Genomic DNA, 12805 nt, shown 5'->3' on the forward strand with positions numbered 1-12805 from the left:
TGAACCTTTTGTTACCTTGTTGTAACCCGAGATTTTATAGTGGTTTGTACAAGGATTACTATTGGAAGTTGAGCAGTGGGATGCATTGGCTTCTTAGGTTTACCTCTCCCTGCCTGTGACTCCGCAGGCTTAACAAAAAAGGGACCGGGGAACAGACTGGAAGCTGTTAACCCAGCTGGGCAGACGTAGCCAACAGAGAGAGAAAGTTACTGCCACAAAGCGATATAGCATGCATGTAATCTTCCGTCTGAAGCTAGGTGCACTCACCCTGGGCTTTTGCTTTGTAGATCAAAATAAAGACAGCATCCATTTTGTAGAAAAGGCGGTATAAGATTTTGCTTTTGTTGTTTTTCAGATGGACACCCGCCTTCACCCCCAGCCAGCTCACACTGTGTTGAAACAGGGATTTATGCAGAGATGGAAACAATCAAGTGAAGCAACGAACGCTGCAGCCCATTTCAAAAGCATTCCTTTTCCAGGCCATCAGCCGCAGCAGCAGCGCGGGAAGCCTTCCCTGATTTTACCACTACTGAGCAGCAGCTTGATGGTGTTTACGCATTGCGGGACCCCACCGGCAAGGAGACCCGCAGCTCCGGAGCACCAGAAGTGATGTTAAGAGACATGGGCACAATTGACAATGGAGCTGTTCACGGCACTAAGGCCGTGAGCCCATCAAGCATCCCCTCTATCACATTTATTGCTCTTTACTCAGTTTCAAAGAGGCTTTTCTATCTTGGAAAATTTAACTGAAATATTTGCTTTTCTGATATTTTTCTTATTCAGCAAAAGAACATCAAGTTCGACAGACATCAGTAGGTCTAAGAGTTCACGGGTTACATTTATCTTAAAACCACGCTACAAGGCTTATGCAACGCTTGAACGCAGGCTGTCAAACATGCTTGTCTTCCCCATTACGCTAACTAAAACTGTTGTGCCACTGGGCACTTTGTGTCCCCTTTTCAGTTCTGTTAAGAGTCCCTTAACCTATACTTTGCCTGTTATCTGATGCCGAAATCATACAGAGACCTAATTGTTGTTTGTGGCCTCCAGGTGAGCCTATAACACCATAAACATGATGTTTACCTCAAAACTTCATCCTCTTTCACTCTTGTCCTCTGACGCGGCAGCTGTAGTGCTAAGCCTAGGATGTTAGAAGGATTTCCATGGCAAACGGATGTCAAACACAGGAAAAGGGTTTTGCTTGATCCTGCGAGGAAGTGAGACTAGGAATCAGAAAATCTTTATCAAAAGATTAAGAAAAGATCTCTAACAGGAAAAAAAAATAATCAATAACAGTAGTGAAAAGGCAGAAGCTTTCCCCAAATATTTCCAAAATACATTAATGAAAAATGCCTCCCAGTATGTTCAGTTGATGATGACAAAATACTTTCCATTTTAATAGTACCTCAGAAAGATATTAAAAAATAGCTCCTAAAAGCAGACATCAGCGTGTCCAAATAACTTCTATTTAAAGGTTTCAGAGACAGCTTGCAAAGGAACTCTCTGGGCCATTAATGTTGATTTTCAATACATTGTGGAACACTAGAGACGTTGCAGAGAGCTGAAAGACAGCTAACATTGTGCCAATATTTTAAAAGGGCAAATAAGACTACCCGGGTAATTATAGGCCTGTCACACTGACATTGATCCTAAGCAAAATAGCTGGCTGATACAGGACTTGATTAATAAATTAAAGGAGGGTAATATAATTAATGCCAATCAACATGGGCTTGCATCAAGCTAAACTGATATCTTTTATGATGAAATTACAAGTTTAGTTAAAAAGAGAATCATGGAGAATCCATGTATTTAGACCTCTTTACATCATTGATTTGGTACTCCCTAATTTGTTTATTTATTTATTTGTTAACTAAGAAAACACAGTGACACAAATACAGCGTAGCACATATCAGCAAAACTGACTGACAGGTCTCCAATCATAACTGTAAATGGACATGCATCATTGAGAATGTAGGGGTTTTTTTGGAACCCCATAAGTTATTTGTATCAAAAACCTCAAAAAAATACTTTATCTATAATTATATACTCATACTCACATAGGTATATGAATCCATCAGGGTTTGTAACTAATGAAGAGAATGACAAAGTGGTACAAGACACCTCATAATCTAGCCATAAGCAAGCACTTTGATCCTAAATATGGCCATATGTATAGTAGTACCTCTGAGAATAATCACTAATTCTAGGCTACAACCTCAAGGAGTCTCTGAGGAGGAAAAAAAAAAAAAAAAGAGAGAGAGAGTGAGTAAGAAAGAAAAAGAATGAGAGAGAGAAGTATCAGTGAATTATGAGCTGAGCTCAAGTTTCCAGTACGATTCTCTACTTGAAAGGGCAAATACAATCACTGGGTACAGAAAGAGTGTGTTCAAACAGAAAGGGAGGTTGCATTAACTCTGTGCTTGGAAATTGTGCTGCTGAATTTGGAGCCCTGCCCAGCACTGGTACCCAAAGGTAAAGAACCATCCAGGGGAATTAAGAGTTTGAATAGAAGTCATGAGAATGATGCAAGGATTAGAACATTTACTTCTTTCTGAGGTACTCGAGAGCTCAGTTAAATAATTCATGGCACAGAAAGCAGACATGACCACACCATACTCTTTAGGTGCTTATTTAAGGATCAAAATTGAGTAATAGAGAGCTTTTCAGTACAGATGAAGATTTAACAGGCCCCTATTTCTATGAGCTTAAGTTGGACAGGTTAGACTAGCAATAAGCTAAAACTGAAAAAACAACTTAGAGTAACTCATTGTTATAGAGTCCTTCCTTTTCTCTCTGTCTTCTCCCTCTGATAAATTAATCTTGAACTCTGTTCTGCACAATTGTGCAGGGAGGTGATCATGTTCTTCCTCAAAACTAGCCTACAGCTGATCAGGTGGTGTAGTCTCTTGGGACATAGGAGATAAGGATTGTGAGCCTTCTATACGGGAGGGATGTGCCTTTCATTCTCCTGTACCCTGGCTAATGCTCTAGCCACCCACAGCTATAGGGCAAAAGCTATCATTGGTGCTGATGCCACTTTCTGAAGGGAAAGCAAAGCATGCTGCTACATTTGATGTGGAACACGGTTCTCTAGGAATTTCCCTATTGGCTATTCTCTAAGAGCATCTGCAGGTATGGAGAAGGAAGAAATGGACGGAGAAGGAAGATGGAGATGGAGAAGGAAGATTTAGATGGAGAAGAAAGAAATATTTAGTTTGTGGCTCTTGAATATGCACTGAACAGTCTCCAGTTTCTCCACAGTCCTGCTGATCCTCCTTTGGTTACTCACTGAAGGAAGACTTCAGGCTCCTGGAAACCTTGCAGCTCCGTATGGAAATTATTTGCAGAACTGAGGCACCTTAGACTTAGCCATCATCTGAAAAATATTGTTCATGATATCAGGAACTTAACTTAAAAAGTAAGCTGCATTTCACTGCTGTTCTAGATCTAGTCCAGAATCCCTTATGCTCTATCATGGGTGCAATTCTTACCTTGTAATCAATTCAGAAGTGTACTGAAGTTTTAAGTTTCTTTGCTTTTACATTTTAGTCAGAACCTTAACTGTACTGAATTTTTTTTGATTGCATTCATAAAATATTTAAGCTTTAATATACACATCATCATTATCCTACACCATGAGAAGCATAAAAGCATATGAAAGTAATAGCTTCCTTGACATACAAGAGGATTCATATGTATGAATTGAATTTTTCTGTATTCTATGAACTCACATTTCATGGGGAGACCAAATTTATACATCGGGAAAATCCCTCATCCAGTTTCAACTTCATAGGAAGTTAACATAGAAACATGAGGTTAGTGTGGTCCTAGTAGCACCTTTGCAAATTAAATTTCAGTATGGATATCATTAGAGAGTATTGCTTGCAGGAGTGATTTTTTTTTTTTTTTAATTTTATAATTTAAGTTTTAAACCTGAGAGTTTGTTGTTGTTTTCTGTTTGGTTTTTTTTTTTTTTTTCCATGCTGTTTCAGAAAGTTGCAGTGCCTGTTACAGAATAAAGTGTTTTAGTGTTTTAGCAACACAGCAAGCAATTTGAGTTAAAGAATGACCACTTTTGGTCATCAGCATATTAGTATCTTCTAGACTTCTGTGACTTAAACCCTCCACTAAAAATGCACTGCTAAAGACACAAGCATTTAAAATTCATTGTCATTAGCAACGTCAAAAAAACCACACCATATTTGTAGAACAACAACAACAATACAAACTGCCAGTATTACACAGCCCTTTTGGGGTATCTTCATGATCCAAATGCCACCCATGTATAAAGTACAATAGTATGCAAAGACTATTTTAAAAGTGATCATACAGACTGGGTCTTACTGTCTGAAACAATTTTCAGAAGAGTTATTCCTGTATTTCTCTTCCATGCTTATACAGAACAGCAACTGGATTGGTGTTGCTTTACTGCTCTCACTCAGCATGTCAGCAAGAGAAGGGTTTTATTTGGCTACAATTCCTTAACTAAGGAATAATTTCACTCAAATTAGATGACAGCAAGGTAATGTTGAGGTCAACTGAACTGTCCAAAGGCAATTTTTGAAATTCGCCATTTTGAAAATTTTGGCAAATATGTATGGCTATAATTAAAAGTCAAATCCAGTACAACAGCAGAAAATGGTGCCTAAAGAAGAGTGGTGGCTATAATTCTTCGTGAGGGTCCCTCTCCCAGACATGCTGCAATGTCATTCCCAGCTAACACATGGTAGCAGTCAAGCGTGTAATCTATCTGGGGGTCCTAGTGGCAATCCAAACAGGCTACGTCCTCCCACTCCTCTTTAACGACATATCAATGTGCACTTAGTTAATAAAAATCAGCATTCCTCCAATTTCACCCCACCTCTCTGGAAGATTTTTTTATTTGGCGTGAAGCATGATCGATCCGGTTCGGACCCATCCAGGCTGATCTCTTGTTGCCAATCTGTCAGTCTGGAGACACAATAAAACACCACTTGCTCACCCTGCCCTTGGCTGCTCCTTTTGAACCAGAGACCATGGGAAAGCGTGGAAAACAGTGTCAGAGAGAATATTTACTAGAACGGTAATACCTTCAAGAACATGAGTCAAAGCAAAGAGGTTCTGAATGCAGTTGCCTGCAGCTTCTTGTTTTGATCTCTGCTTCAGCACTTGAACTGTAATGAGCTTCAGTTCAGAGCTAAGGCATTTGATCAAAGTTGTTCTTGAAAATTTGACCTTGAAAATATTACTTTCCTTAGTAGTTACACACCACATCTTTCATGACAATTGCATATTATAGTTAAGCTCTGGTCAAAGAGGAAAAGAAGAGGAAAAAAGTTTTTCACCAACATCATAGTCATTCATTCAAAAACCTCAAACTCCTAAGGTCTCAAACAATTCAAGTGTGAAAACATTTCAAAACATCTCTTGCCACTCATGTGTTTACTCCCAAACTTATGCACTAAGGAACACAAGTTACTTGGAGAAGAAAAAAAAATAAAATAGATCAACCTTGCAACCTTTTTCTAGACCTTTACAACATACAAACTGTGCAAATCTGACCTTTGCCGTAAGAGAAAGCATAAAACAAAATACAGCCTTTGGGCTAGTCCTTGGCTGTGTGGCAGACCACTCCTTCGCACGAGAAGGAGTTTAGTGAGTCTTCCACACACAGTGCAACCTCCCTCGGCTGCAACCACACACGCAGCCAGCCAACTACCCTGCAATTTAGGTATTCCCATAAGTTGTTGTCTGTGTGCACAAGTAGTGTTATCACCTATAATTGACTACAGGAATTCAATTATGCTGGTAAATTTAGCAATAATTACACATCTTTGCCACCATTCAGGAATTACCTCTCAGGGCATGAAATCTGTTTATACTCACTTCCAACAAATTCAGAGTTCAGCGTGTTTGCTCAGCTACGCAGGTTCATTCAGCTGTAATGATCTTGTTCGTTACATGAAGTGCTCCATGAAAAAGTATCTTGATCCACTCCTTGGTTTCTCAAAGGAACCAGTGTATCTAAAGGACAGTTTGTTTGGCGCGGAAAGAAAAACATCTCTGTCCTTCTGGCACAGCAGAACTTTCTCACACAAAAAACCAATTTCCATTGGCATAGGAAATGGGTTTTGTGGTGGATAGAGTAGCTGCTCAGAGAAATCTAGGATCATCTTGAATTCATTCCTTTCTTCATGAGGCTCATTACTTGTCTACCTCAACTTTCCTGCCTGTTCATTTAAAAGAATGTTTTGGAGCCTAAGAGCTCGTATAATTCCCTCCTCGCAAAGGCAGAGAGGAAAATGAGCCACTCTTGACAGGCATCACTTCACTTGGGGAAGGCACTCACATACCACAGTGGCAATACAAGAATTTTAGAAGAATAAAGCAGGCTGTGCCATGGGATTCCCCAATTTTTCTGCCCCCATCAAATCCAGAATGATTTACAGTAGCCTGCTGCTGCTTTTAATTTCGCCCCTTTATTAGCTCTCACATTAGCAAGTTTCCCTGGAGGAAGGCTGGCCTGCCGTACCCCTGCTGCGCTCGTCCCCAGGCGTCTTCCCTCCTCCCTTCTGCACATCCCTTACACCACAGGAAAGGGAGAGCAACACCACAGCGCCTGGCACATGCAGATGAACAAACAGCGAGGAAATATGACCTATTAGCCAAAGGGAAGGCTGAAATAGGGTAATTCCTAGGCTAACATTGGAGGAACAGGGAGTGCTTACATGTACCACACAGACTCTGTAGAGGGCACTCCAGGTGAAAATTATTTCACATCACTGCATTAAACTAAGCCCAGCTGGGCTGCTCTTGCCCACTGCTATGTCCCATCTCCCCCTTCATTCCTTTTCTCTTAAGGGAATTGATTAAATTATTAAGACTAAAGCCAATTCCTGATATTTGTTCCATAAGATAACACATGAATAATCATAGAATAGTTTGGGTTGGAAGGGACCTTTAAAGGTCATCTAGTCTAACCCCCCTGCAATGAGCAGGGACATCTTCAACTAGATCAGGTTGCTCAGAGCCAAGTCCAACCAGACCTTGAACACTTCCAGGGATGGGGCCTCCACCACCTCTCTGGGCAACTTGTGCCAGTGCCTCACCACCCTCACAGTAATGAATTTCTTCCTAACATCTAATCTAAATTGACCCTCCATCAGCTTAAACCCATTCCCCCTTGTCCTGTCACTACACTCCCTGATAAACAGTCCCTCACCAGCTTTCCTGTAGGCCCCTTCAGGTACCGGAAAGCTGCAATTAGATCTCCCCGGAGCTGCCTTTTCTCCAGGCTGAACAATCCCAACTCTCTCAGCCTGTCCTCACAGGAGAGGTGCTCCAGCCCTCTGATCAGCTTCCTGGCCCTCCTCTGGACTCTCTCCAACAGCTCAATGTCTCTCCTGTACTGGGGCCCCCAGAGCTGGACGCAGTACTGCAGGTGGGGTCTCACCAGAGCGGAGTAGAGGGGCAGGATCACCTCCCTCGACCTGCTGGTCACACCTCTTTTGATGCAGCCCAGGACACGGTTGGCTTTCTGGGCTGCAAGCGCACACTGCCGGCTCATGTTGAGTTTCTCATCCACCAACACCCCAAGCCCTTCTTCAATGAGCTGCTCTCAATCCCTTCATCCCCCAGCCTGTATTGATAGCAGGGGTTGCTTGATATATAATGCCTTTTGCTATAAAATCTTTGCGGAGTAAAACCTTTTAAAGCCTGTCTGGCAAACAGAACGTGAGTGTTTGCTGCTGGTATAACAAAAAATATCTCACTATATGGCAAAGATAAACAATTTGCATTATTACATAATATAGCTTCTCATTGCAGCAGCACCTTTGGAAATTAACTCATTCTTGAAAACTTTCTTTCTCCATATCAAACACTTGTCGGGAGTTCTGCAGCTGCTCTCTTAGGAAACATAACCACCTCTGCAAGAGCTAATTTCTCTCTGAAGGTTAATTAGTTTAATACAGGAAATAGTCTAGTGGAGTTGGGGATTTCATCTTCAAATAAATGAGTTAGAGACTTGAGTTTGGTAAATATTGCCAGAGAAAGCACAGCTTTTGAATGTAACGCTTCGCACAACCGACCATCACTATATTAAAGGAGAGAGAATAACATCCCACAAGTTCTACCTGAGTCAGCAATTTGTTAAGTTTCTTATTAAACACTTAGAAAAATGAGAATGGCCTCATTACGGGGTGGAATTGCTTCCTGCTTACTTCTGTTACACTCTATTTTGTTCAGTATAAACCTAATCTGAACCAGAACATAGCTGAGGTTGGGATTTCTGAATGAGTTGCAGAGCCTGACATCTTGCTGAGATACAGATGCTTCAGTGAGAGGATTTTTCATCATGGTATATCAAACAACATTATTTTAACTTGCTCTAGACAATAGCAGTATGCAAGAGAGTAAAGAGAATTTGTATTTGTTCCATATCGATTTGCATAGTCAAGATTACAATCTTCAATGTATGTGATAAAATACTGATCTCTGACACTCATAACCTTAAAACCACAGCTTATTTGGGCATCACAAACTTAATTACCCCAAATCATGTCACTTATGGAAACACTTATTTAGAAGATTATTTTCAAACTGGCAACTGAGGTCTCAGTCAGGATTTGATTTGCATTCCTTCTTTAATTTTAGGGAGCTTATATTTCTTACCACGACACATTTCCACACACCCCCCCCCCCCCCCAGCCCCTGGTTGATTTTTGAGACCTGTAAACTGAAAGCCACCGTGCAAACAATGCTGTTGATATAGGAGTAAGAGTTAACTCACTTTTCATCAGTAGGGTAACAGGAGAGGCAACTGGATACACACGTAGTCTGAGAAGTAGAAAGGTCGCTTTATTTAATGTCTTCTCAGAGAAAAAAAGATTACTTTTAAGGAGGTAGTATATAGGCTTGTATTTCATGTACAAACCCATATTACTGATTATTTTGGTAGCCTGTGCAGTGTTTATTTGTACAGTTTCCCAAGGAATTCCTGCTTTATTAAGGAGACCGCATCCTGGAGTGCAGCATTTACATAAGTTATCTACATGATTAAATAAGTAAAATACATGGAGGAAGCCTCTGATGCCATAGGCATTATATTGAAAAGAGACTAGTCGAATAGGGAAAAATTAACAACAAACTTTTTCCTTCTTTAGCTATAAAGACTATTTTTAAGCCATCAGGAAACATTGTACATACATACCAAAAAAAGTTAAAATTTAGTAAAAAACTACAGAAAAATTAGGTGTATTTACCATATACTAAGAATTATTGTGTTTTATAAACTCAGACTAAATGAAGACACCAGTGTAAAAGCACCACCTGGCAACAATGGCTGTGGCTAAACTCCTGCCCAGAGTCTGGGCCACTGACAGAAAACTTCAGATAATTTAAATTAAGATAATTTTACAAAATTTTTTACTAATCTTCTCACTGTTTTAGGACATTAGAAGTACCAAAGATCAGTGCTTCCAGGTGAATAGACTTTTTTTTTTTTTAAAGAAACCTACTTCTTTTTAACCATTTCAGCCAAACACTGCTTAAAATCTCATTACAAGGGAATGAAGAGCAATTTAAGTGGTTTGTTTGGTTTTTTTTTTTTAACACTTAAACCCATCCCAAACCTATTACTGCATTTGGTACAGGAGTGCTTAAAGCATATACTACTGTATAGTAACAAATTCTCTACTTCCTATTTTGAAGCACTTAATTTAAAAATACCATTATTGTTAAAAAACTAAATGTCATAGCCAAAAATTTGTAACAATTATTACAACAGAACATATTGCTTAAAACCTAAATAACAGATAGCCATACATAATATTGATAATATACCAAATAGTCACAAATGTCAGCAAAAACAATTTGGATGTGATTTCTATTGGGTTTTGTTATCCTTCATAACTCATACAATAATTTGAACTAATTCTAACACAATCAAAGCTGTAGTTGGTTCTCAAACACAGATCTGTAGAAGGATGGCTTTAACAGGTACTGTCCAAATCACCCATTTTGAGTTTTGTGTATTGCAGCAATCAGAATAAAGTCCCCAGTGGACAACTCTGTAACACTTCAGAGCTTTTACTGGGTGAATATAGCAGTGAGACTGCAGCGGCAGCGCACTTAATGAGATATGAGTAATAGGACATTTCCATACATGTTCATTTTTGAATTAAACTTATAGACATAGGATGGTTCAAGTTGCCTAAACGTAAAGTGCTGATGCTGTTTAGATGCTTTGGGCTACCTGAATTTTCTGTACAGCACTGGCAGGTATAACATAGCACCTACAGCACGTGTCTTTCTGGAGCAGCAGAGTATCGTCTCACCCACAATGGTATTAGCTCAGCGTTAGCTAGAATCAACTGAATTCCAGTGATCCGTTCTCCACATATCAGTTAGTAGTTTGCTCTTATTTTTTCTGCCAAATACTAGATCAAGCAAATCCCTTCTGGACAAGGGAAATATTCTGCTGTCTGCCTTGGCCACACCAGTAAGCAGCGGTGCTCAGCAGACATAGGATACGCTTCATGAATGTACCTTTTATGTTCCCCAATAATAACAACCATTATGAACAGCTGTTTCATTCGTGTGCTGAGTATCATGAAACAGCCTTTAATATATCATTGCTGCAAAGAAGTTATGAAAGATCTTGCCACTCTTTGGCTGATATTCAGCTGATTACTACATCCCTTTACCTCAGTTTCTCCACCTGTGGATCCAGCCATATTTGTAAGAAACCAGGAACTACAGACAAAAAGCAAGATGCAAAGTGGTTTTTGAAAACTTCTTAACAAGAAGCGATGAAGAGCTTGCTCACCATTCACAGAATGGGTTAGCATCTGCAACTAGTAGCAACTCTGCTTCCAAGCAACTTGCCAAAGAAGTATTAAAGAGGATTCCTTACACAAGCCATAGATTTTCCTCTCCCTCACCCCTTGCATATCTTCACTTTGTCTATTGGCAAGTGGTGGTGTAAATGCAATTATAAAGGGTTTCTTTAAGTGTCTCTAGTTTTTGCACTTTTCCCTATCTAGAAACAGAGGTGCAAGGCAGAAGGGTACACACTCCTTGGTCAAGTTCACTCTTTGAACTCACCACCTAATTTTTCTCCTTTCTTACGTTTATTTAATCTACTTGAGATGCAGTTATTTTGCTTACTGGCCTAAGTAGGAGCCCAGCTTATTGCATTATACAGATATTCACATATGGAAGTGACCACAGGCCAATTACTTCTTCAAATAGACCAGGCGCGTTTATTTGTATGTGTGATTCCATAAACATGAGAAGACCAGAGTATAAGTTTGTGTTGCCAGCAGCAATTTTGTCTGCTTTCACAGTAGCAAAACAGAACCATACTTAAAGCGTAAGAGACCAGTGAACTCCTGCCTTTGGAGTATAGTAAAAGGGGCCCCCAGCTCAGCAGTTTGGACGTTGAGTGGCAAACACCATCTGTATCCTTTTCCCTTCCATAAAAGGAACCTTTATAGGAGTGTAAAGGAAAACAAAGAAAGATTACTACCAGTAGTTATAAATACTCAAATGAATAGTTAATCATCCAATAAGAATGTGAATTCTCTCAAGACATTGTACTAAAGCAAATTAGTTGAATACAAAGCTATTGAACAAGGGTCCTCCAATAAGCAAGTGATAAAAAGCCAAACAAAAATCTCTCCCTATCCCAATCTTACAGCTATTATTAAAATATAACTAGGAAAAAAAGAAGAGCTTAAAACTAGAACTTTCATTTAGTTCATTTTGCTTAAGCTAATTTTCCCCTTTTGGTCAGAAAAGCTGAAGCAGAGCAAGCATGCCTACATGGGATTTGCTCACAGAGTTCCAAAGCCAGTAAATTGCAACAAATACTGCTGGGGGCACTTATGAAAGCCTATTTTTTTGGTGCTGTTTTCACAGTTAGCCAGCCCTAGAAATCAACACTGAGAAGAAAAATAAACCCAGTTTTGACATGTACAGTAGCAAGAATTAGTGTTGTATCCAGACAAGGAACAAGCCATTTAGAACAGAAGTTAGTGGATTAACCATCGTAACAGCTTAAATCGCACATTTATTCAAGCTGGGACAAGAAGTCAGCCAGTGAAGCAAGGGCCCTTCAATGTGAGTTTGTGCTCCACACAAACAGTTCTAACAGCTTTAAGTTCTTTTTTATTTACGAGTTAGTTCTAAGGAGAAAAAAAAAAAATAATCGGGAGAATATAACAAACCCGGTGGGAAGCAGCAGACTGGTTTATTCATGGCCTCTCTCGCCATATGCGAAACATCAGCACCACCACGAGGCAGTCAATGGTTAGTCAGCTAACAAAAAGTAACAAAAAAGCACATTATAACGTCCAACCCCTGTCATATACATGTAGTACACATATGCAGAACAGCCTACATGTATATAAAAAGACACCCAATTAGGTACCTTGACTGCGGATGGGAAAGCAAGTCAGTGCTCAGTTCAAGAAAGGTAGTTAAAGCTTCTAACTGGAATCACGCCTTTCTAGCTACCTACGGCTTAGCACTTACTGTTACTAGGGGTAAAGGCATGTGCATTCTGAGATAAAAATAGTAAGAGACAGCAAACATCCAAGGACTTCATGCCATGGACAATTGTCTGAACTTAATTTGGTATAATTCCATTTAGCTTTTTTTTAATTTTTTTTTTTTTTAAATAACTTCATTTTCTGAAGAAATGTCTTCCAGAAAGTTCATCTTTTTAGTGTTTTAAGACAGCAGTAACTGGAAGTAATATTAAAAACCCAGACCAGATCCCTCCAAACAATAGCGCATAAACTACTTGCAATCTCATCTAAAT

This window comes from Balearica regulorum, chromosome 3 (genome assembly GCF_011004875.1).
Source record: "Balearica regulorum gibbericeps isolate bBalReg1 chromosome 3, bBalReg1.pri, whole genome shotgun sequence".
In the NCBI taxonomy this organism is placed as follows: Eukaryota; Metazoa; Chordata; class Aves; order Gruiformes; family Gruidae; genus Balearica; species Balearica regulorum.